Raw genomic sequence first — 27,399 nt, forward strand, 5'->3', positions numbered from 1 at the left:
TAGGTTCTAATATTTAGGATAAACAAGTTTTTTCGATGCGACAGGGGTCGGGATATTTAGAGATATTTAGAAAGTCCATTTACAACATGTGGAATCTTGCGACCGCTATTTGCGTTGCTTCCCGTCAAGCTATATTCCTAAAACTAAAAATATACTTCATAACATCATGTCAATGCAACACAGGGGAAACTACTTTTGCTTGGTGGTCCAGGGACCGTGAAAATTCTTGAGTGAACTTGGAAATTTTGCTTCTGAGTTTTAAAAAACGTTTCTAGCTTTGAACAAAGCTTAGGGCTTCATTAGCTTGTAATATTAAGAAAAAATGACTTCCAGTTGGAGATGGGATCGAGGTATTTTAAGATGTATAGAAAATCCACTTAGAACATGTGGAGGCTTGCCATCGATTTCTGTGTAACTTTTCATTGAGGTAGAAACTTGAAACCTTACACTTAGGTCAGTGCACTGCGACAATACAGCAAAAAATTCCGCCAGGATGCACACTTATGGAGATAAGGAAACTAGAGGCTATTGCAAAAAGTTCCAAAATGGGGATCACGGATGGAGGTACTCAGAAAAACGTACGGTGGGGGGAGGGGGGGGGGGGGCATAGCGATCAACTTTCATTGGACTTGCCATTGAGCTAGAAACTTGAAACGCGACACATAGTTAAGAGCATCGAAACAGCGCTTCCCAAGGCCGTCGGTTCTGTGTACCGGAGCGACTCGGAATTTTTCCCGACCAAGGACTGCCATTTCAGTGTAACCCCATTTAATTTGTTGCGTCCCTCCCACGTCATCCTCCCAGCAGCTCCTTGCAGCGGGACTGCTCCATATTCTCTTGGTCCGGGAAGGTATCGAACCCAATCCGGGTCCGTCTCCTGACCCCGGTCCTGAGAAATAGTTTTGCTGCATCTGTCAGAAAAGAATCTTTTTAGGACGGTCATACTCTTGTCAGTGTATCTCGTGTAAGGTATGGTTGCATCGGACAGGTTGTTCTGGGCTAGATCCCAAAACCAGACGTCCACGTAACTTCTATAAATCTTTTGTGGCTCCTTGCTGTTCACGCCCTAGGACGTCCCGCCATCAGCACCCAGATAAATTGCGGTTTAAATCAAAATTTCCACCATAGAACAGTACTCGTTCCGCTAGACCTATCATAAGCTTTTGATACGGTCAACCATGGCACGTAACTGCAAGACCTGGAAGGTCTTCCCCCATGTCTTAAAAGGTGGACCGCAAATTATCTGGGTGGTCGGCAGGCATCGGTGCAATTTAGAAATAAAACATCAAAACCAAGAAGAATTAAACAAGGGGTGCCACAGGTCCATCCCCACTTTTGTTTAATTTCTACATATCTAAGCTACCTTCGCCACAAGAAGGAGTTGCTATCGTTTCCTACGCCGATGACTGCACAATAATGGCCACAGGCCCAGGCCCACGGATCGATGAGCTTTGCAACAGAATAAACGGCTACCTTCCCGATCTCTCCAGTTTTTTTGGCCTCGCGAAACCTGGCATTATCACCGACTAAATCTTCCGCGACCTTATTTACAACATGGACGTCCCAAATGTCGACCACTTTGAACATCCATGTCGATGGCACTACGCTACCGACTGTCCTACACCCCCAAATCGTTTGATCAGGATCTACATTTTGGTGAGCACGCAGCCGCAATTGTTCCGAAAATTCAGAGCTCAAATCCCTTGCTGGCAGTACTTGGGGAAAAGACAAAGAAACACTCATTACCACATAAAAAGCAATTGGCCAGCCGATTGCGTGCTACGCGTCCCCTATATGGTCGCCAAGCCTAAAAATTACCTACTGGAAGAAGCTACAGGCCTGCCAAAATACTGCTCTCAGAATCGCCACGGGCTGTCTTATTATGTCCCCAGAACACCATCTACATAACCAGGTGAGAATACTCCCCATCAGGGAGAGAAATGAGATGCTAACCAAACAGTCCCTGTTGAATACCCAGAAACCTGAGCATCCCAACAGACATCTGATTGATGAACCAGCACCGCCTAGGGGATTAAGGGGTCATCTCCGTAAGCATTTTGAGGAAATATGGCACCTGAGAACTCAGCCGTATGAAGCAAAAAAACACAAGCAGGTCCTTTGTGAATTCCACAAACAGGCGTCGGGCCTTTACGCCAGGAATTGCCCGGTGAATCCTGTAAGAAAATAACCAAAGAACAGTACCCAAAACTTGCGGAAGAGGAACCCATACTCCCCAGGGAAACGCGAGTCACTCTAGCTCAACTTAGTTCTGGAAACTGTAACAAGTTAAACTCTTACCTATCCAGAATCAACCCCGACATATAAAATGTATGCCCCGCTTGCAATGTGTCCCCACATGACACCAACCATCTCTTTAATTGTAATGTGGAACCAACGCCTCTAACACCCCTTTCATTATGGTCCACCCCTGTTGAAAAAGCAAGTTTCCTCGGACTCCCGTTAGAGGATATTGATGACAATTTGTGATCGGTCGCAGCTGATAGGTGGGGCGAAGCACTGCTACAACAACAACAACAAGCATCGAAACAGTGTTGAAAAAGAGGAAAAAAGAGAAGACATACAAATTTGTTAACAATTTCTTTATATAAATGGTCCAAAATGAAGCGGAAATTTGTTCTCAAACATAGACATAGATGAATTTTGATTTCTATATATTGTAAACAGATTATCAATTAATTTATAGAGGTTTTATTATCTATTTTAAAGCGGAGTATCTAAGCTTGATTCACTTTAAGTAAATTTTACACATAAGTTCGGTTATTCGTTCTACTTTTATAGCTTTTTTAAGCAGCTTTAGTCGCAATTTCATAACCAGAATTCATAAACATTATGTCTATGTTTATGGACTAGAGGTTTACGCCCATCGGTTTACTGTCCATCGTTCACTTACTCCAGGGCGGCTTCGAACCAACACCGGTCCAAGGGACTGGAAATGCTGCGTCTGCCGGAAAAAATTTAAGTACTTAAAATAGCCACACTTTTTGTTGTATGTCTAGTTTTACCGTTCTGGGCTAACTCCTAATACTCGTTGTCGACACGATTTCTTTAAATCATTTGTGGCTCCATGCTGGTCATGCTCAAAGGTGACCTACGGTTGCTATTAATGTTATTTTAATGCGACTTTGAACTCATACCTTCGTCGACGTCGCGTTCCTAGATGTATCTCCGAAGAATTTCTAAATGATTTTTTAAGCTATGCTGCGGAGCACTACCAGAGAAACACCCTGAAACTTTAGGTAGTAACTATTCGACCAAGGATGCTGCCCTCGAAATCATAAGCAGTCCAAGTGGATATTATTGCGTAACTTATGGGTGAAAATAGTATATTCCTACATAATTTAAACCTTACAAGGACCCTGGATGCATTTTTATAAATGTAGACCAAAATTTGCAGACGTTTGTGTTCAAAACATTGATTTCAATAGTCTTCGTTAAACCAAAACGATATTTTAGAATGAAAGTCGACCGATTTTAAGTTGAAAGATGTTAAGGCATATAGCCCAAACACACTTAATCATTCAACATCCAAGTCTCCCAGTTTGACATTTCCTATAATTGGCAGCCCTATTCCAACTAGTCCCTTGGAGTAAATCACATTGTATCCACCAAGTTTAAATATTCCCTACATCTTACGGCTCCTGTTATATAGATGAAAACGTAGGCACATATATTTACCAAGTGAAGTTTAATCCTTCGCAAGAACACTCAAAGTGGTGAAGGAAAAGCTTTCCCAAGACAGTCGAACTAATGACCGTGTGTTCTACTACCCTAACGTAGTGGACAGTCGAACTAGTCTGAAAAATGAAGCCACGCGGTCATCCATAATGAGCTCTTATATCATAAGGCCGGAAAACAGAATTTAACATCTTTCAACTTAAAATCGGTCGACTTTCATTCTAAAATGTCGTTTTGATTTAACGAAGACTATTGAAATCAATGTTGTGAACACAAACGTCTGCAAACTTTGGTTTACATTTCAAAAATTTTATCCACGGTCCTTGTAAAATTTTAATTATGTAGATGCGCCGAAGATTATACGATTTTCACCCATTACGCAATGACATCCACTTAGACCGCTTATGATTTCGAGGGCGGCATCTTTGGCTGAATAGTCAGTCCCTAGCGTTTCAAGGTGTTTCTCTTGTCACAGTCGAACAAAAGACCGGGTGTGCTACTACCCTAACGTAGTGGGCAGTCAAACTAGTCTGAAAACTGAAGCTATGCGGTTATTCATAATGAATTCTTGTATCCGGTCATTTGTTCGACTCTGTGGGGAAATCTTTTGCTTCACCACTTTGAGTGTTCTTGCGAAGGACAAAGCTTCGCCTGGTATTCACATATGTAACAGGAGCCGTAACGTGTAGGGGATATTTAAACTTGGTTGATAGAATGTGATTTACCCCAAGGGATAAATTGGGATAGGGCTGCCAACTTTAGGAAATGTCAAACTGGGAGACTTGAGTGTTTAATGATGAAGTGTGAACATCAAAATGAACATTTCAGACGCTATTTTAAAATTTTCAAAATAAACAACATGTGTTTGAATATAAGGCCAAGTGATTCTTCAAGCCCTTGTCATAGAGTAGGTTAGGTTGAACTGGCCATTCCATAAGGACCTCACGTAGACTGAATGAGTCCATAGTGTTACCAGAAGTTTGTTTTAACGACCAAACTGAAAAAAACCTATCAAAAACCAGGACCTACGTTATAAAAAACCTTCGTCCTCTTGGCCAATACTATAAGCTTTCTAGGATTTAAGCCACTTGCTGCTTCTAGATCTGACAGCTGTATCACTCGTAATAACTGGAGTCTTAGCCTGGTAGTCGCACGGCACGAGCACAAAACGTGCTCGATCGTTTCCTACTCCAACCCGCACTTCCTATATCTGCTATCACTGACCAAACCTAATTTAAAGGCATGTGACGCCAGAGGGCAGTATGCAGTCAGAATACCCATCATGAGTCTACAGTCATCTCTTTTTAATGACAAAGGCAACTAACGTTGTAAGAGCTACACATAATCTACGACACTTTACAGCCCCGCGCACACAGGTTGATTTTAGACATTTAGGGGGCCCATAATTGAATTTCTGAAAAATGCCACAATTACAAAAAAAAAGCCCTCCCACAGCTTAAGAATGGACAGGGGAACAATAATTCTACCCCTTCCCATCCATCGCATACCTGGCGTTAGCTGCCACGTAATCGGAATTTAGCTATTTCTGAAACGCTTGTTATAGTTTTTTTTTTAACCTATGTGAAATCGCATGTTTTAGCGTGAATATTTTAAGTTTTAAGACAATTGAATTGAGTAATTGTGTTGGATTCTGATATTTCACGTAAATACTAACATTATTAATGGTGTTTGTGATTTTTAAAAGTTATAAATTGATAAAGAACCTATTTTATTTAGGATGTTAAAAAAATTAGATTTTTTTTTATTTTTGGTGTTCAAAGCCAGTTTTGTTATGTTTCCAAGTCCGTCCAAGTGAAAATTAGTTTTGAACATGGTACTTGGCACAATTAGCTTGCCAACTGCATTAAATTTAGCTACAGATACTTGCAAATAGGGGGTTAGATAGATGTTGATGTAAAACAAGAACAAGTAAAGGTGTCTAAGTTCGGGTGGAACCGAACATTATATACTCAGCGTGAGCTTCAATTGTACATTTCATTTCAGATAAATTACTTTTCTACATAACACGTGGCTCCGCCCGTTTAAAAAAAATGTCTCCCCATTTCCTCTTATAATAAAACTTGATAAGTGAAATATCATTGATTCAAAACAATTTTTTTGCTAAGTTATAGCTTATTATTCTAGTCTACGACCCTTTTAAACTTGTTTTATATCTAAGTTGCCGCGCGGCCACCGTGGTGTGATGGTAGCGTGCTCCGCCTATCACACCGTATGCCCTGGGTTCAACTCCCGGGCAAAGCAACATCAAAATTTTAGAAATAAGATTTTTCAATTAGAAGAAAATTTTTCTAAGCGGGGTCGCCCCTCGGCAGTGTCTGGCAAGCGCTCCGATTGTATTTCTGCCATGAAAAGCTCTCAGTGAAAACTCATCTGCCTTGCAGATGCCGTTCGGAGTCGGCATAAAACATGTAGGTCCCGTCCGGCCAATTTGTAGGGAAAAATCAAGAGAAGCACGACGCAAATTGGAAGAGAAGCTCGGCCTTAGATCTCTTCGGAGGTTATCGCGCCTTACATTTATTTATTTTTTATGCCGTAGTCTTTAACCGATCCCGTCCATTTTTACTAGAAATATTTTCTACTATAGGGAAAATATGTGTACCCAATTTTATTACGATCCGTTAATTTTTCTTCGAGTTATGGCTCCCGAAACATAGAAAATTGCTTAGTCATAAAAGGGGCGGTGCCACACCCATTTTCAAAAATTTTAGTGTAATTTAATGTTATAACTCAATTTAAAAATTAAAATTCTATTGATACAAAGCTCCTTCTCGCTAAGACATAGCTTATTATTTTCGTCTACGACCCTTTTAAAAATCTTTTATATAAAAGTGGGCGGGGTCTTTAACCGATCTCTTCCATTTTTTCTAGAAATATTTGCTGCTATAGGTAAAATCTGTGTACACAATTTTATTAAATCCGTTAATTTTTCTTCGAGATATGGCTTCCAAAAGATAGAAAATTGCTTAGTCATACGGTGCCACGCGCATTTTTTAAAATTTGAAGTTTTTCCAATTTATTGATATAAATCCACTTGGGAAATGAAATACCATTGATATAGAGCTCTTTTTTGCAAAGAAATAGCTTACTTTATTCGTCCACGAGCCTTTTAAAAATCTTTTATATAAAAGTGGGCGTGGTCCTTAACTGAGTTGTTGTTGTTGTTGTAGCAATGTTTCGCCCCACCTAAAAGCTGCGACCGATCACAAATTGTCATCAATATCCTCTAACGGGAGTCCAAGGAAACTTGCTGTTTCGACAGGGGTGGACCATAATGAAAGGGGTGTTAGAAGCCACATTACAATTAAAGAGATGGTTAGTGTAATGTGGGGACACATTGCAAGCGGGGCATACATTTTGTATGTCGGGGTTGATTCTGGATATGTAAGAGTTTAACCTGTTACAGTATACAGAACGAAGTTGAGCCAGAGTGACTCGCGTTTCCCTGGGGAGTATGCGTTCCTCTTCCGCAAGTTTTGGGTACTGTTCTCTGAGTACTGGATTCACCGGGCAATTCCTGGCATAAAGGTCCGACGCCTGTTTGTGGAGTTCACCAAGGACCTGCTTGTGTTTTTTTTGCTTCATACGGCTGAGTTCTAAGGTGCCGTATTTCCTCAAAATGCTTACGGAGATGACTCCTTAAGTCCCTAGGCGGTGCTGGTTCATCAATCAGATGTCTGTTGGGATGCCCAGGTTTCTGGGTATTCAACAGGAACTGTTTGGTTAGCATCTCATTTCTCTCCCTGATGGGGAGTATTCTCACCTCATTATGTAGATGGTGTTCTGGGGACATAAGAAGACAGCCCGTGGCGGTTCTGAGCGCAGTACTTTGGCAGGCCTGTAGCTTCTTCCAGTGGGTAGTTTTTAGGCTTGGCGACCATATAGGGGACGCGTAGCACGCAAGCGGCTGGCCAATTGCTTTGTATGTGGTAATGAGTGTTTCTTTGTCTTTTCCCCAAGTACTGCCAGCATGGGATTTGAGGATTTTATTACGGCTCTGGATTTTCGGAACAATGGCGGCTGCGTGCTCACCAAAATGCAGATCCTGATCAAACGTCACACCCAAGATTTTGGGGTGTAGGACAGTCGGTAGCGTAGTGCCATCGACGTGGATGTTCAAAATGGTCGACATTTGGGACGTCCAAGTTGTAAATAGGGTCGCGGATGATTTAGTCGCTGATAATTCCAGGTTTGGCGAGGCGAAAAAACTGGAGAGATCAGGGAGGTAGCCGTTTATTCGGTTGCAAAGCTCATCGATCTTTGGGTCCGGGCCTGTGGCCATTATAGTGCAGTGGTGGCGTAGATAGTTTTGATATGTAAAAATTGAAACAAAAGTGGGGATAGGATACCACCCTGAGGTACCCATTGTTTAATTCTTCTTGGCTTTGATATTTCGTTTCTGAATTGCACCGATGCCTGCTGACCACCCAGGTAATTTGCGGTCCACCTTTTAAGACATGGGGGAAGGGTAGACCCTTCCAAGTCTTGCAGTAACGTGCCATGGTTGACCGTATCAAAAGCTTTTGATAGGTCTAGCGCTACGAGTACTGTTCTATGGTGGAGCTTCTGATTTAAACCACAATTTATCTGGGTGCTAATGGCATTTAGTGCGGTGGTGGTGCTATGGAGTTTTCTAAAGCCATGCTGATGACAGGCTAGCTGCAAATTTGCTTTGAAGTGGGGGAGCAAAATGGCTTCAAGCGTCTTGGCTACTGGCGATAGGAGAGATATCGGGCGATATGACGCTCCTATGTTAGCTGGTTTCCCAGGCTTTAGTAGCGGGACCACCTTGTGCATTTTCCATTTTTCGGGTATGACAAAGGTGGAAAGAGACAGGTTGAAGACATGTGCTAAATATTTGAAACCCTCTTTCCCTAGGCTTTTAAGCATCGGCATGGCTATGTCGTCTGGGCCCACTGCTTTGGATGGTTTAGCATGACCGATGGCATCCTCAACCTCTTTGGCGGTGATGGTAATTGGTGACGTGCTGAACTTATGTTTACGTGCGTGTCTGTTAGCCCTCCGAATTCATTATGTATTGTCGGCAGAAAGCGCTCGCACATTTGTTCGAATCCGACAGCACTTTGTCGCCAAAGGCGATGGAAACTTTGTCACTGTGCCTAGACGGATTCGATAGGCACTTTACAGTGGACCAAAGTTTACCTACACCGGTAGAGAGGTTACAACCGCTTAGGCGCTCCTCCCATTTCGCCCGCTTGTGTTCATCCACAAGCAATCTGATGCGTTGGTTTATATCCCTTATTTGGGGGTCGCCGGGATCGAGCTGTCTTAAAAGGTCACGTTCTCTCGCTAAACTTGCGGCCTCTGCAGGGAAGTGGGCGGAATTTCGGGAATTTTACCAGCGGGAATGAAACGAGCCGAGGCGGATTCAATGACCTTGCGGTAAACACGCTCCCCTTGGCGGGCATCAGTTGGGATAGGGAGGGCAGCAAAGCGGTTGTCTGTAAAGGATTTGTATTCGTCCCACTTTGATTTTTTAAAGTTGATGAAAGTGCATTTTTCTGTGATGATGAAGTCGGCGGGACGCTCGAGCGAAATAAGTATAGGCAGGTGGTCGGATGCCAGTGTTACCAACGGCTGCCAGTTGCCGCAGTGTACGAGTTCTGCGCTCACGATTGAAATATCCGCCGAACTGTGACAGCTTCCTACCATAAGTGGGGGCGTCTCCGTTTATAGTGCAGAACGTCGTTTCTTCTATTTGATCCGCTAACATCTCACTCCTACTATCCACCCGCAAGTTTGAATGCCACAGATCGTGATGGGCATTAAGATCGCCTAAGATAATGCGATTGTTTCCAGTGAGTACGCCGCTGATATCAGGGCGGTACCACTGGGGCAACAGGTGACAGGAGGGATGTAGATGTTGATGATTTCTAGATTTGCATCGCCCGACCGGACAGATAATCCTTGACATTCTAAGACACTGTCCCTGCGGTCGATGTCGGGATCAAATATATGATATTGCACAGTGTGGTGTATGATAAACGCGAGGCCGCCCCCATTTCCGCTATCGCGATCTTTTCTGTGGCCATTATACCCAGAACAGGTCTGCAATGCAGATCTTGCTGTGAGATCTTGCTCTTCAATCGCAGCAATGCGGATGTTGTGCCGCTTCATGAAGTCGACTATCTCCGTGATCTTCCCAGTTAATCCATTACAGTTTAACTGCAGAATTCTGAAGTGCATAGCGGGAGACGTGGTCACTCTGGGAGTAAGTGACGGGTGACTACGCCTGGGTTCTGGAAGGCCAGAACGCGATTGCTGTTGAGGCCCTGGGACTAGACGTCCTTGGGTAGGCATTGGGGTACCTGATGTATTTGGGTATGCGGCCTGGCAACATGGCGCAATGAAACCCGTCGGGGGGTTACCGTCGCGGAGACCAGAACATCTAGGAAAGTGGCACCGTCCATGGCAGAAGCTGCATCGGGCGCATGTCGCAAACGTATATATTCTGTGCTGGCAAACGGTGCTAATGGAGGTAGGGACTAAGAGTCTGTTTCCCTGACCTACACAATTGCTGCCGGAAAAGAGGGGGGGAAGACGGGGCTACGGGCTGATGCTCGGCATTGTTCCCGACTCTACTACGGAGACTGTAGGTATGAGTAGGAGCAGCCGTGTGAGTTGGTGGCGCCGTGGGGCCCGAGCAACAGCGGGCACCTGTTGTGGCTTGCTGAGCAGCGGGGCTGCTGGAATGTAGCGCGGGGGGGGGGGGGGGGGGGGGATAAGGCGCAGACTACGGGACGTCCTAGGACGTGAACAGCAAGGAGCCACAAAAGATTTATAGAAGTTACGTGGACGTCTGGTTTTGGGGTCTAGCCCAGAACAACCTGTCCTATGTAACCACCCTTACACGAGACACACTGACAAGAGTATGACCGTCCTAAAGAGATTCTTTTCCGGCAGATGCAGCAAAACCATTTCTCAGGACCGGGGTCAGGAGACGGACCCGGATTGGGTTCGATACCTTCCCAGAGCAAGAGAATATGGAGCAGTCCCGCTGCAAGGAGCTGCTGGGAGGATGACAATTTGTGGGAGGGACGCAACAAATTAAATGGGGTCACACTGAAATGGCAGTCCTTGGTCGGGAAAAATCCTTTTTTTTTCTTCAAAGCATTCCTTATAGTAAGGGCGACCTCTCTGCCGAATTTTGTTACGATAGGTTTAACGATTTTTGATTTATGATTAATAATATTTGTTAAATTGATTTTATCATAAGTGGGCGGTGCCACGCTCATTTAAAAAAAAATTTCATCAAGAGGCTCAATATCAGTCCACGCGTAAAATTTCAACATTCTAGGTGTATTATTTACTAAATAATCAGGTTTTTTCTGTTTTCCAAAATGTTATGTATACAAAAAGTGGGCGTGGTTATCATCCCATTTCGCTCATTTTCAATACCAATCTATTCTGTGTCCAGATAAGCTCGTGTACCAAATTTGGCGAAGATATCTCAATATTTACTCAAGTTATCGTGTTAACGGGCAGACGGACGGACGGACGGACATGGCTCAATCAAATTTTTTTTCGACACTGATGATATTGATATATGGAAGTCTATATCTATCTCGATTCCTTTATACCTGTACAACCCACCGTTATCCAATCAAAGTTAATATACTCTGTGTGCAAAACACGTTGATTATAAAAATAGCCTCACTGCGCAGGTATTTTTTAGTGTTACGCAGTGTAATATCTATTCTAATATAACCGATTAGTTACACAAATTATTATAATTTTTCATAATACCAATTAAAAATTTACCCTAGATAAAGAAGAGAACTAAGTTATTACACTTCCTGCTGTACAAGAAAAATAGCCTCACTGTGCAGGAATTTTTTAGTGTTACACAGTGTAATATCTATTTTTTTAATATAACTGATTAATTACACAAATTATTATAATTTTTCATTTATTAAACAGTTTTAAGAAGATATGGGCAATAAAATATTTTTGGCCGCCTAAAACTTGAAAGTCTACCTATGTGCCGCGCGTGAACCCACGCCTTTCCCGCTTGGTCTATCATGTGCACCTCTCGCCTTCTCTTAATCTTGCCCAATCTAATTGGGTTGTCTACGGAGCAAGATTCAAGGGATGCGCCATTTTTAGCTAGTTCATCTCCTTTCTCATTCCCATATGCCCTGGGGCCCAATATATATATATGCTTCTCCTTGTCCCGATTCTTTTCAGATACTGCTTACACTCTAACACACTTTTAGATGCTGTGCTATGCGACATTATTGCCTTAGTTGCCAACCATCCACCTCTATTGTGGTCTTAACATCTCACTCGAAGCGCAGATAGGGAATCAGGTAGTCTGTTCGACTGCCCCGAGGCACTGAGTTGTTAACGCCATGTTCTTTGCTACCAGGTCTACAGCTGGAATGTATAGAATGACATACAGTCAGCCGTCGCATTGATAGTCTGCAATTTTTTGAGGTAGGTTGTTTATTGTGTGGCTTGCCACCAAACAAGAACTCCATAGTATAGAATAGAGTTTACAATCGCTGTAAACACTCAATAAGAAACAGAGGGCGATAAATCCCACGAACACCCCAGCATTCTTTTACTTGCATTAAGTGCCGTTGAGGCCTTCTTCACCCTATCTTCCACGTTGAGCTTCCATGACAGCTTACTGTCTAGGATGATTCCTAGATATTTTGTGCAAGGTTTCTCCTGTAGGGTCGCTCCTCCTAACTTAGGCCTGTTCCAATTTGGGACCTTGAAAATCTTTGTAAACAAGATCATATCAGTCTTCTCCGCTTTGGCTTTCAACCCGACATTAGATGCCCAGGTATGAATATCCTGAAGCGACCAATCCATCAAAGAGCTAATCGTTGGAAGGCACTTTCCACTTATGACAATTGCAACGTCATCTGCGTAAGTCGAAAGTTTTACGGGTCCCTCATTGAATCGCCCGAGCAGTTGGTTGATGACCAGCGTCCACAGTAGAGGTGATAGAACAACTCCCTGCGGCGTGAACCTGTCCGCTGATTTCTTGCCCTCATACAATTTCCATTGTGATGTAATCTTCCTGCAATTTAACATGCAGCCGATCCATCTGGTTTAGGCTGAATGTATTTTAATGTAATCAAGACCATCCATAATCGCGCATTTAGAAACATTGTTGAAAGCCCCGGCAATGTCTAAGAAGACTCCTAGAGCAGATTCCTTATATTCCAGGGCTTTCTCTATGCTTATTACCACCCTACGCAATGCGGTGTCTACCGACTTGCCTTTGGTCTACACATGTTGTGTTGTGGAGAGCAGCTTTTCATCCACGTTGCACTTTATGTACACATCTATTAGGCTCTCAAAGATTTTGAGCAGAAATGGTGTTAAGCTAATGGGTCTATAGTCTTTGCGATACACGTGACCCCTCTTCCCCGCCTTTGGTAGGAAAGCTACATGAGTAGTTTTCCAAGAGCGCGGTACATGATTCAGTCTTATGCACCCATCGACTATTATTTTAAACCATTCCACGACCGCTCTACTTGAAAATTGTAACACGGCCGGGAATATACCATCTGGGCCCGGCGATTTAAACTTAGAATCTTGGTATCGGTCACCAAGCCAGGCACTACCCGCTCCCGATGGGAAATGTATATCGAAAAGCACCTGAAGGGATTCCTCACTATTACGTTACCATTCCCCGTTCTCTTTCTGTATTAGTCCTCTGGAGTATGTTTCCCCTTGCTAGGACTTTTGCCAACCGAACTGTTTCGCTGGGGCACTCTATGTCCGCGCAGAAACTTCTCTCTTCACCCTGGAAATTTCACGCTTGTATATCCTCATTAGGTCCCTGTACTCGTCCCGATACGCCTCGTTTTCCGCGGTCTTTGCTAGCTTAAACATTTCTTTTACCATGTAGGCACGTACACTCTGTATGTAGTTTATTCCTAATGGTGTGGATATGATTTTTAGGTGCGCTTTTGAAAGCTTAGTAACACTTGTTCGGATTTTTACAGTATTTGTTTTTAATACTTCCGCTGTTACTATTATATCAAGCGCGCTTTTGAAAGCTTAGTAACATTTGTTCGGATTTTTACAGTATTTGTTTTTAATACTTCCGCTGTTACTATTATATCAACTTACAATTTTTCTCTAATATCAATTACAAAAACCATTGTATAAAGCAATATGAGCAAAGCTCGCTAATTAAATACGTATGATCATATTGATATAATAGTAACAGCGGAAGTATTAAAAACAAATACTGTAAAAATCCGAACAAATGTTACTAAGCTTTCAAAAGCGCGCCTAAAAATCATATCCACACCATTAGGAATAAACTACATACAGAGTGTATGTGCCTACATGGTGATCAAAAGGAATATAAACAAAAAGGCAACTCTTAGAGACGAATTGTACAGCGAACAACGGAACATTCATATGGCTTAGCAGCTAAAGGCTTGCACTGATATGAATGTTGGAGATTCGAATTCAACGCTCAGCTCCCGAAAAGCTAGCTGATGAAGAAGTGAAATTCAGAAACATGTCCTAGTAACCATCGCCGTTTGTAAACTTGCAATTTTTCTCTAATATCAATTACAAAAACCATTGTATAAAGCAATATGAGCAAAGCTCGCTAATTAAATACATATGATCATTTCTTTTACCTTTCTTCTTAGAAAACTCAGCTCATTGCTCCACCATGGCGACTTTGCTTTTCCTCTGAATCTTCTTAGAGGGCAAGCTCTGTTATACACAGCTATAAGCGTCCTTGTTAGGAGTTCATTAGATTCCTCCAGTTCCTCCCTATTGGGAACCTCTTTGGGTTGTCCCAGTTTTGTTTCTACCTGTTTCTGAAATTTCGTCCAGTTCGTTGACCTAGGGTTTGTAAAGGTTCCTCCTTTCTCCGCCCTCTTTATGGGGATTCTGAAGCTGATATAGGCATGGTCGGAGAAGGATGGTTATACCTTGATATATCATGTTCGGAGCCCAATCTAATATCAAGAATAATGCTGGATGTTAGACCAATGTATGTAAGGACACTTCCCCTGTTGGCTATCTGCAAATTGGTTTGCAGGATGTAACAAAATACGCATTGTGGAGCGCATTTGCATCCGCACCTATGACCAACCGCCCTTTGCGCCCTTCGTCCTGTACTAGCCTCTTGCACTTCATCGGTGGAACCTCCACAGCATGGGCCATGTAGCAGGACGCCAGGATAAATGCCTGCTTATTATTTTGCTCACGGCCACCACTATGAGGTCTTCAGTAGTATAATTAGGTAGCATATATTAATGCAGCTGTTTCCTCACCATAACTACAGCTCGCATCCGTCCTTCCGTTTGCGCGTAATAAACGCCAAAACCGCGCGCGCTGAGTCCAGAAACCTTTCCTTCCGATGAGAACCACGGCTCCTGGATCAGCGTCACGTCAAACGAACCCTCCTCAAGGGTTAGTAGGAGTTCGCTCGACGACATCTTACTCTGCTGGAGGTTTATCTGTAAGACTCTCAACACCATTGGGCTATTTGTCCCCCTCCAGCACCTTCGTCGTGAAGACTCGTCCTCCTCTTGCCCATTTGGTTTATAGTTATCGAGGCTCCCTTCAGCCTCTCCTACATCTTGCAAATTGCAATTGGTATCCTCGGGACTCCTTTTCTCGTGTCGTAAATGCTGTGCCGGGTGTTCCTCTGTGCGACTCGCAGAACCATTTGGCCTCTAGTAACACCTTCGTGGTGACGTTGGCTACCTCCACCTATCCTTTTTCTCTTAGGCTTTTGAGGTCCTTTTCGACTTCGTCCACTTCTAGCGTGTTGGGATTGTTATCCTCGGGACTTATTTTCCTGAGTCGTATGTAAACTTTGCCTGTACCCCAGGACATTTTGCCAAGCTGTGTGTACAATATGGAGGATACTGCTTGTTTATTTGGAAGATATAGAACTGACTTTTCTCCGTAGGTCGAGTACCTGTCTTGTGTCGGTATGTTCGGATTCTCATTCTGCAAAGTCGCATTGTATCCTCCGTCTTCATCACGCATGGTATCCATACCTTAACTTTTGCTACCGTGGAGATTTGGGCTTTATCCACCACCTCAAACCGCGCGTTCGTCGGGAAATATAATTACCGGAAAGCAATGGATCTCGAAAGCTGTAATACAGGAAGAGGACGGCAATAATGGCTTGAGAAGCAAAGACACAAATTTTAATAGGATAAAGGGAGATTACAATCAGACTCCAGCTTACCCGATGATATTAAAGGGAGCTAACGCTGATACTCCGGTTTTTCCCGAGAAGAAGATGAGCGAAGTTGCGAAGCAGTCCCTGACTGTAGCACTACTAGATTGCAGCTTCCCCAATGGGCAGATGTCAACCGAGAGGTGGAGATCCGTAGAAGGGGAACTCATAAATATCATGATCAAAATGATGCATGATGAACAGAACAGACTGCTACCAGCCTTCGAAACAGGGATGGCACAATGGAGTTAAACTGATGACCTGCACCAATAGCGCGCATTTAGAATGGCTGCAGAGAGTTGTTCCAGACCTTCAAAATCAAGAAGGCGCTAGGTAGAAGGTGGTGGATAGAGCACTGATCCCCACGATACCAAGGCCCAAGGTTTGGATACCTCGAGTGGTGAAGGCGGAAGATACGCTTAGCATGCTGCAGCGGATAAACCGGAACACGGGATTAGAAGGTACTCCAGGTATTCCCACCCGTGCAGGGGCGCCGGTTCTACATCCTCAAAATTAATAAGGAATCGGCGGATATGTTGCCGTTGGACCTCGAGAACCTGAATGTAGCGGAAAATGATGAGGACAAAAGCGCAGTTGCAGAGGTGTACAAGCAAATCACTGGTACTGAGAACCTTGAAAAAATCTAAAACATGCTAAAAGCAGGAGAGCTGCAGGCATGGTAAGGAAACACCTGTAGGGTGCAGAGAACGGCTTGTCATAGGCGCGGATGCGACTGCGCATCACAATGTATGGGGAGGGGACGATATTAATGACAGAGGTGACTCCCTTTTTTGTGTCGCAGTCAGACACTCAGAGTTAGACGTGTATCTAATTAGCTCCGTGTGATATTTGTAAATAATTTGAATTTAACTCATAATTTGAATTTGTTACGTGGCTGACTGTTTGGGTGGTGAGGAGCGGCGGCAATCAGGTATGCTTGCGGGCCCAGGCTAGCTCGTCGTCTTGGGCGGGGTATTGCACCACTGACCTCACCCGCAGCAACATGAACAAAAGGAGGGTTCATACCTGCATGTTTATAGAAAGGAGAGAAAAAGCTGAAAAAGATAGAAATAAACACGAGGGGACAAGTTATAGAGGGGAAAACGTAAGGGGTAGAAAAAGATGAAGGCCTGTCCTGTCAGGTGGAGTCTACCCTCCCTCTGCACCGCACCGTGGGCACTGTGCTGACTCCTATCTACTTACAGTGCCCCCAAACCTGACATAAGTCTGTCCGTTTGTCACTCGGTCACATTTCCCTATAACTCTCCTTCACCTAACCTTGCCGCGCGCAAGCGCAGCACCAACACCAAACCTAAAACTTTAGCCCTGCATTATTGAAAAAGCTATGTTTTCATCCATACATTCCTTATAATTTATTAACAATTCAGATATTTCCGAACCTCTACTCAGCTATGTTTAAGACAATCAGTACAGATAACGAAAAGAAAAATGTATAGATAAACTATGACTCCAAGAAAATTTAAATAGCTTAGGTTTAATTTTTCAGTAATTCTCCCTAATACTAATGCCCCTATCCTTACTATCGATTGGCTTAAATAAAAAAATTTACAAAGAATCCAAAAACTTAGTCTAAGTTAACTTATAACTAGAACAAATTCAAGTACAATTTTAATTATAAATTAGATATAGAAGCAGATATGAAATCCTATAATTGCTTAAAAGTACAAATCCCACTTGGTTTCTGACCCACCCTAACATACAGCTGCTACTAGGGGTCAATTAAAAATCCTAAATATGCAGATATTCAAATGCTCGTAAGGTCGGCAAGCCAAAGAAAAAAAAAAACATAAAACGCGAAAAAGGTGAAACCCTATTCCCTGACCTATCTCAATAATCAAAACAAATCCGAAATAAATTTTCTACAAAGCAGAAGTAGGTCATCAAAGTAATAGAAAAAGTATGTAGCTGCAAATGTATGTTTGTGACGTTTTCATGCATGCACATATATTATTCTGATTTCTCTCATCATCACCAATTCCTCTTCTAATTTTGCAAGACTAGGAATTGACTGGCAATATATGTACATACATTCATACGTCCATATCTACTTCTACAAATGTACAATATTGTCACTCATCGTGTTACTCACTCCGTTGGAGGCGCCTGCATGAAGTTGAGTCCGCGAGCTGTAAAGAGAAAAACACTCAAACCATATATGCTTAATGCACATACATTTATCCGGCACACTACTTTTTTCTCAATACTCAGCCAGATCACTCGCTTGTGATCTTGGACGTTGAGTTAGTTAGTTTAACAAAGTGTCGGCGACAAGACAAAATGCCAGCTGTTATATATGTACGTCCCTAGTCTGAAGAATGGACTAGTTTCATCGTTTCTTTCGGGGATGGGTGTGCATTGGGGACCCCAGAGACCCCAAGGGAATGGAAAAAAAGCAGTAAGTGCCAAAAAAAGGCTACTACATTAAAGAAAATTAAAGGAACCACATAGGTTCTTGTGCGAATGTGTGGGGGAGTATGGTGAAAAATATAAAATAAAATACGAAAGTTTGCAAAAAAAGGAAGAAGAAAAAAAGGCAAAAGACACAAAATGTGCAAGAATTCTTTCCAATGGGAAAGGGATGAGAATTTGTGAAAAAAAAGAAAAAGGTTTAAAGAAAAAATGTCTTTGGTTATACCTCCTGTAAGCTTGCCCCGTAATCAAAAAAATACCTACTTTATTAAAAATATGAACTCCCCTGGATAACTTCGTGGCGTTTATGCCTACTTATGCACTTTTTCCCAAATATCTACATCGCAAGTATAGGTATGTACAAAAAAGCCAAGTAACAATAATTAATTAATACAAATGTAAAGGACAAAAATATATCTCGTGGACTGTGTTGTTCCTCCAATCTGGTAGCTTATCCAGTGGTGATGTTGTAGTTGTTTCAATGTTGCAGGCACCTTTTTTCCAGCGTTATAACGAAATGTTGTAGTTGATGTGGTAATTTTTGCTGGCAGTGAGCATGCGTCACAATCGTTGTTGTCGAAAAATTTTATAGTTGGTGGTGAACGCAAATAGCGGTGTTCGTTGTTGTGGATTGCGCCGGCGAATAAAAAAAATGTTATTGTTGTTGTTGGCTTTGCGCTGCCGTCGCAAAAGATGTTGCTGGAACTATTGTAGTGGTTGTTGCTGTGATTTTAGACCAAGTGGATATAGTATAACGATGGATTAACTGGATTCCTTTTGATTGTGTTGCCGGTAGATTTTATGAGTGTTGTTGCTGCTGGGACCAAAATTCGTTGTAATTGTTGTTGTTGTTGAGGCCGTTTTGTTGGCAATAAGGGGTGTTATTGGGACGGTTTGCGTCAGTATAGAATTATGTACGCTGGCAAATCACAGTGATGTCGTGGTTGTTTCTGTGGTTCGCTGAATAATATAAAGAGAATGTTGTTGTGCTGTTATTGGTTGTTCAGGCTGGGTGCCGCCAAATGGTATTGTTTGTAGTTGTTGTTGCGCGGGCGATCTGCCGGCATAAAAATATATACTAGTTGTGGTTGTTACGGCCGTATGTTGCCAATAAAAAAAGGTGCTGTGGTGGTTGTTGCCGGGCGGTATTTCGCCAAGTGTAATGTATTTGTTTTTTTGGCGGTACGCCGCCAATGTACGTGCCCAGTGGGTCTTTCCCAAAGAAAAATCAATTGTGCGCTGAAATTAAATACAAAAGAAAATCTATTTAGAAATTCAAAAGTAAAAGCGTTTCTATGTACATGTACATAATTGCCTACAGATTTCTTGTCTGCATAGTCATATATTCATTTACATACATATATTTGTATGCAGAGATGAATATGTCGATGCAAGTTTTCTTTTGGCTTGCTTGGGTGGTAGGCCAGGTGGAAGACCCAGCTCCCGTTAAGCATGCCTGGAAAAAAAATTTATGTGTTCTTACCTCTTGCCAAATCTATTTGCAGAAAACTGCTTCCAACTCTTTACACGTACCGCGGAAACTTTTCGACGCGCACAATTTTCTTTACAAAGCGGGCTAATTCGCGCACAACTAAAGACTATGCACTTTGTTATTTACGGTTGTAAACGCGCACTTCACTTGTAATTTTTCACTACTCACTTGCACTGGGCACTATTGAAACAAGACTTTGGCCCGTTGACTCAGTTTTCCCCTTCTTATAGCCACCGCCGTGGTAAGGAACGTTATCCAGAAACGGAAAATGTTTACCATTACATGCCAAACTTTCCGCTTCACAAACCGAACACCTACACAGATACATTTGGTTCGTGCCTTGACCGCTCGCACTGATGAATTCACACGCTCATAGCCTTACACATATACACATCCGCATGCATAACACAGAACAAAACAAACACATAGGTGCATGGCATTTATCAATGTTGCTAGGTTGTTAGTAACATAGTGACTGCTGCTAACAACCTGATGCCAACGCGCAACATGTTATTTCCGCTTCAACATTGTGTTCACTATAGCTACAATGTTGTCAATACACAATGTTATTAGGTTAATGGCAACATTGCGGCTAAGGCACGGACCTGGATACAAAACACATAAACACATAGACACACATGTACGCTGCAACTCATTCTAGCCAGTATGAAGACAGGCTGTCGTTACAAAATTTTCTTCGATGCTTTTAAATTTAATCGGTCGCACATTGTGTATCACGTTTGGAGCCTCTGAAGTTTTTATTGACAAAATAAAGCAAAGTACTTAAGCAAATAAAACGCAGAAAAACCTAAAAGTAAAAAGTTTTGGACAACAGAATACAACCAACGAGTGAAAGTTTCGCAGTGAAAATGTCAGCTGAAGAATTGAACACAACAGCAATCAACTGTGATCAGTGCAAGAAGGCTTTGCCCATAAGTGGCGATTATGCTTTGTGTCTGACCTGCAGCGGCAAATACCATTTTTCCGCATGTACCACAATATCTGAAGCCACATATTTCAACATGAATTCGGAGAAGCGCAAGAACTGGAGGTGTCACAAATGCCGCCAACGAACAAAGTCGTCGACTTCGATCGAGTCGGCAACGAAACAACAACAACCACAATAAACAGTATCAAATCCCACATCCCAATCCAAAATCGCATCCCAATCATCAGATGCAGATGAAAATGTCGGTAAAGCCAGTGGAAAAATTGATCTGATGACAATTGCTAACATCAAAACCGAAATGCATGCGGTTAAAACCGAGGTAGGAGAGCTTAAGTCAGACACTAAGGAAATTAAGCGCCTGCTTGAAAATTTATCCAATAAACTTTCGCATTCGCAACATGAACTTAAACAAGTAAGGAAGGCTAAGTTCCGACGTAACCGAACATTACATACTCAGCTGAAAGCTTTGGAGACAAAATAAGGGAAAATCACCAGGTAGGAAAATGAGCCTAGGGTAACCCTGGAATGTGTTTGTATGACATGGGTATCAAATGGAAGGTATTAAAGAGTATTTTAAAAGGTAGTGATCCTTAGTTCTATAGGTGGACGTCATTTCGGGATATCACCATAAAGGTGGACCAGGGGTGACTCTACAATGTGTTTGTACGGTATCAAATGAAAGGTGTTAATGAGTATTTTAAAAGGGAGTGGGCCTTAGTTTTATATGTGGGAGCCTTTTCGAGATATCGCCATAAAGGTGGTCCAGGGTGATTCTAGAATTTGTTTGTACGATATGGGTATCAAATGAAAGGTGTTAATGATTATTTTAAAAAGGAGTGGACCATAGTTCTATAGGTGGACGCCTTTTCGAGATATCGCCATAAAGGTGGACCAGGGGTGACTCTAGAATGCGTTTGTACGATACGGGTATCAAATGAAAGGTGCTAATGATTATTTAAAAGGGAGTGGGCCTTGGTTCTATGGGTGGACGCCTTTTCGAGATATCGCCATAGAGGTGGACCAGGGGTGACTATAATGTGTTTGTACGATATGGGTATCAAATTAAAGGTATTAATGAGGGTTTTAAAAGGGAGTAGGCCTTAGTTGTATATGGTCGAGATATCGACCAAAATATGGACCAGGGTGACCCAGAACATCATCTGTCGGATACCGCTAATTTATTTATATATGTAATACCACGAACAGTATTCCTGCCAAGATTCCAAGGGCTTTTGATTTCGCTCTGCAGAACTTTTTCATTTTCTTCTACTTGATATGGTAGGTGTCACACCCATTTTACAAAGCTTTTTTCTAAATTTATATTTTGCGTCAATAGCCCAATCCAATTACCATGTTTCATCCCTTTTTTCGTATTTGGTATAGAATTATGGCATTTTTTTCATTTTTCGTAATTTTCGATATCGAAAAAATAAGCGTGCTCATAGTCGGATTTCGACCATTTTTTATACCAATACAAAGTGAGTTCAGATAAGTGCGTGGACTGAGTTTAGTAAAGAAATATCGATTTTTGCTCAAGTTATCGTGTTAACGGCAGAGCGGAAGGACAGACGGTCGACTGTGTATAAAAACTGGACGTGGCTTCAACCGATTTCGCCCTTTTTCACAAAAAACAATTATCATCCTAGAATCTGAGCCCCTACCAAATTTCACAAGGATTGGAAAATTTTTGTTCGACTTATGGCATTAAAAATATCCTAGACAAATTAAATGAAAAAGGGCGGAGCTACGCCCATTTTGCAATTTTCTTTCATTTTTGTATTTTGTGGCACCATATCATTCCTGGAGTTGAATGTTGACATAATTTACTTATATACTGTAAAGATATTAAATTTTTTGTTCAAATTTGACTTAAAAAAAATTTTATTTTGCATCTAAAATACATTGGTCAAAAAAGCCTAACCAAAATTTAATTCTATAAATAAATTGACCGGAAAAAATCATTAAAAATTTTTTTTTTTTAAAGTCGGCGTGTCGTTCTCCGATTTTGCTAATTTGTACTAAGCATACATACAGTAACAGGAGTCCCGTTTCTGCCAAATTTCATCATGATATCTTCAACGACTGCCAAATTACAGCTTGCAAAACTTTTAAATTACCTTCTTTTAAAAGTGGGCGGTGCCACGCCCATTGTCTAAAATTTTACTAATATTCCATTCTGCGTCATAAGTTCAACTGACCTACCAAGTTTCATCGCTTTATCCGTCTTTGGTAATGAGTTATCGCACTTTTTCGGTTTTTCGAAATTTTCGATATCGAAAAAGTGGGCGTGGTTATAGTCCGATATCGTTCATTTTAAATAGCGATCTGAGATGAGCGCCTAGTAACCTACATACCAAATTTCATCAAGATACCTCAAAATTTACTCAAGCTATCGTGTTAACGGACAGACGGACATGGCTCAATCAAATTTTTTTTCGATACTGATGATTTTGATATATAGAAGTCTGTATCTATCTCGATTCTTTTATACATGTACAACCAACCGTTATACAATCAAAGTTAATATACTCTGTGAGCTATGCTCAACTGAGTATAAAAAGAGATATTTGAAACAAAAACACAACTAAATATCTCAATAACAACACTAACGAATCGAGTCACCGAATTAACAGAAAAGAGAAGTAACAATGAATTTCGACTAGCAGAAATGGAAAGCAAAATTGAAGAATTAGAACAACGATCTCTTGGGAGAAATGTCATCATAAGCAATGTGGAAAGGAGAGACAGCGAAAATCTATCAACAATCATCAAACGCATTGCTAAAATTGCTAACACAAACATCAACGCATACGAAATTGATGACGTATATCGAATGAGATCAAAAAACAATAATATACTCATTAAGTTCTCTTCGTTGCGTAAGAAAAGAGAATTGATGATGAAACTAAGAGGTAAAGAGATAAAACTTAAAGATATCGATTCTCAACAAGGGGGACAGAGTGGAGATAAGAGATTATTTGTTAGCAATCAGCTCACAGCAACAAAAAGAAAGCTGATATGGAAAGGAGGGTAAAATCATGGCAAAAAAGGAAGAAAATAATAAATTTATTTATATAAACAATGAATTAGATATAGACAACATCAAATAACCCATATTTATTTATTGATTTACTTTATTATTTATAAAAAATTTAATTAATTATATAAATGTTTATGTTTTTTATATCGTATTTTACTATTTTCTTTTATTTTATCTAACTTTTTTTGATTATTTTCAAAACTCTTAGTTATGAATAGCATCAGATACCATAGACACTCTAATTTTAATGAAGTTGATGCAATAAGCTTTAATAACCATTATATTAGTTGCATATACTTACATATCAGATCATTAAGGAAAAATTTCTGTCCGTTCTTAGCAGAGATCAATGAACTAATAGATAGCGTAGATGTAATCGTTTTAGTTGAAACCAACATATAAGCGTATGAGCAAGACTTATTTCACATAAATGGATTTAACACTGAGTACTATAACCGGGAGGAAAGAAGAGGGGGTGGAATAGCTTTATACATCAGAGAGAACTTTATTTATAAACGTAATATTTTTGAAACAATCTCTTTTGAGATTATTCAAATTAAAATAGCCGAAAATAACGTAATTCGGTTAAAATGCACTCTGCATGCTATTTACCGCGCCCCTCATACTAATGTACGCATGTTTGTTAGTGAGCTTGAAGGCGTTTTACGAAATACACACAAAGAATAATGCGAAATATTAATAGGAGACATCAACATAAATACACTCTGTGCTAACAATAATGAAAATGTCTCATTATACTTAGATATGCTCTCCTCGTTCGGTATGGAAAGCGTAATAAGTGACAGTACAAGAGTGGACATAAAAAGGGGGACAAGTACTAGCATAGATCATATATTTATTAAAAGCAGAGCTGCCGACGTAGACGCTGCTACTGTAGAGTGTAATACCACAGATCATTATGCGCTGGTACTTGGCCTCTCTGAAAAAAGACCTAAAAATAGTGTATTGAATTGCGATGCACCCCCCTCAAATGCTTTACACTGCAGAAAAATAAGAGAGCATATAAATAGCATAGACTGGAATGATGCTCTTTTATTGACTAATGTAGATGATCTATATGAAAATATACTTTCTCGATTTAAAAGCATCTATGAAATTTCAGCTTCCAAGGCTAATAACAAAAAGAAAAGAGCAGCAAATAACTGGATGACGCAAGATTTAAAGATTCTGTGTGGTAAGAGAGATAAGTTGTATCGAAGATGGAAAGATAAACCTCGTGATAATCTCTTAGCAACTGAGTATAAAAGATATATAAATTTAGTAACCAAAGAAATCCATAAGACAAGAAATCTTTATTTATTTATTTATTTATTTATTTATTTATCAGTCTACAAATTAAACAATTATACAGACCAAATATACCGACACTTAAATCTCAGATGTAAAACACGATATAAGCAACATAAGCATTCATCAATTTTAAAGTAATATTTAAACAGTATTGAACTAAACGCTTGACAATTTCAATTAGAAGTAAGCAAAAGATAAAATGTAAATGTGTTAAAAATGTACTCATGAAGGAGCTAGTAAATAATAATTTATGAAATTGACAATAAAGCAAATTAATAGTAGATAAAATATATACAGAATAGAATTTATAAAGAGTAAATTTGATTGCATACATATAAAAATAATGATCACAACGCAATTTTGCAAACAAGTTTCAGGTAACTGGTACTTCAGATTTGAAACAGAGGGTTGAACAGTATATCACGGTTTAGCGTTCTTTGCTTCATTTCGAATTACAAATTTAATGTAGTTAAAAGGTATTTTTTAATACCAAGAAACGAGTCGCAGACGTCTAAATTTTTACAGTGTTTATTAAAATCACGACATAGACAGTGAAGTGGTTCGTGCTTTCATAATTCGACCTGCATGTAGCTACAAAAAGTGATTGAAAATGTCTAGATGGCCTAATAGGAACGTTAAACTTAATTTCACCAAGCAAAAATAGACTATTTATTGACCCTCTTAGTAATTTAACAATGTATAACACACCAAGCATCTCCCTGCGGCTCTGCAATGTGGGCAGCTGTATTAGTTTTAACCGGTTGCAATAGGGGGGTGGGGTTTAGAAGGATCCCATGGTAAGTGTTTTAAGGCGAAAAGCAAAAATTGTTTCTGGACCGATTCCAGCTTGTCAGAATGAACCTGATAACGCGGATTCCAAATTATTGAAGCATATTCCAAAGTAGGTCTGACCAATGATGTAAAAAGAGTTTTTGTAACGTATGGGTCATTAAATTCTTTAGACCAACGTTTAACGAAAGCCAAAGTACCTTTAGCGCTATTCACGCAAGATTCAATATGAAGTTTAAAATCGAGGTTGGGTCCATTGTAACGCCTAAATCAATAAAATTAGTGACTTGCTTGATTACATAGTCGCCAATAACATAATCATGGGATTGGAAGGACTTCCTTGTAAAAAACATGAACTTACATTTAGGTAGGTTTAGTGACATGGCGTTTACATTACACCAGTCACCAAGACTATTCAGATCAGCCTGAAGACATGCCCTATCCACGGGTGAGCGGATAGGCATTACAAGTTTGACATCATCAGCGTACATCAACGGCTTGCAGCTCTTCAAAACACTAGGAAGGTCATTAATGAACAACAGGAACAAAACCGGACCAAGATGGCTGCCTTGAGGAACACCAGAAGTTACGTTTATGAACCGAGACCAACAATTATTAAATATAACTGTTTGTTTTCTTTCCTTCACATAAGAAGAAACCCAAGATAGAAGCAAAGGAGGAAATCCTAACCGATCATGTTTGAATAAAAGTATAGAATGAGAAACTTTATCAAATGCCTTACTAAAATCAGTATAAATAACATCAACTTCACAATTAGTCTTAAAACTGTTATTATTATCAACAGAAGTTTTTTGAAAACAAACACAATATTAGGAAAACTTAGCAAATAATTAATGAAATAATTGGCAAAAATGTTAATAATTTAGATAACGTCATAACAAAATACCTCAAAAACATCAACTTGAAAATTATCTGTGATTCTCTAGCAAAGACATTTGAGGATGGGGTATGGGGTGAAATGTGCAATACATACCTGTGATATTAGAACTATAAGTGCAATTGACTGTAAGACACCAAATTCAATTTATATAGACGAGATAAGCGAAGGTGAAATTTACAACATTATACTAAGACTGTGATATTAGAACTATAAGTGCAATTGACTGTAAGACACCAAATTCAATTTATATAGACGAGATAAGCGAAGGTGAAACTTACAACATTATACTAAGACTTGACGATCACAAAAGCCCTGGAATTGATGGTATTAGACCTAAAGACCTAAAACAAAATGTATCTGTGATAACACCAGTGATAACTAAACTTGTTAACCTTAGTTTAAAGCAGTCCTCTATACCTGAAGCCTTAAAGATCTCAGTTTCAGACCCATATACAAGTCAGGGCCTAAATCAGATACGAAAAACTATCGCCCCATTGCAATCCTGCCTGTGATAGAAAAAATATTGGAAGAGGTTGTAGCAACGAGACTAACTGATTTTATAGAAAAATAT

At 40.6% G+C, this 27,399-nt stretch overlaps 1 long non-coding RNA gene across 5 annotated transcripts in view; it reads left to right on the forward strand.

The window, feature by feature from the left end:
* LOC137234625 (uncharacterized) overlaps positions 1–27,399 on the forward strand; it is a 633,582-nt gene that overhangs the window by 294,587 nt on the left and 311,596 nt on the right. The window contains exon 4 of one of the 5 annotated variants that reach the window (XR_010947845.1): positions 24,951–24,999. The exons of the other annotated variants lie outside the window; for them this stretch is intronic. This is a non-coding gene — a long non-coding RNA (uncharacterized lncRNA). Of the gene's footprint in view, positions 1–24,950; positions 25,000–27,399 lie in introns of those variants that run through there. 5 annotated transcript variants of the gene reach the window in all.

This window comes from Eurosta solidaginis, chromosome X (genome assembly GCF_040869045.1).
Source record: "Eurosta solidaginis isolate ZX-2024a chromosome X, ASM4086904v1, whole genome shotgun sequence".
NCBI classification, from domain to species: Eukaryota; Metazoa; Arthropoda; class Insecta; order Diptera; family Tephritidae; genus Eurosta; species Eurosta solidaginis.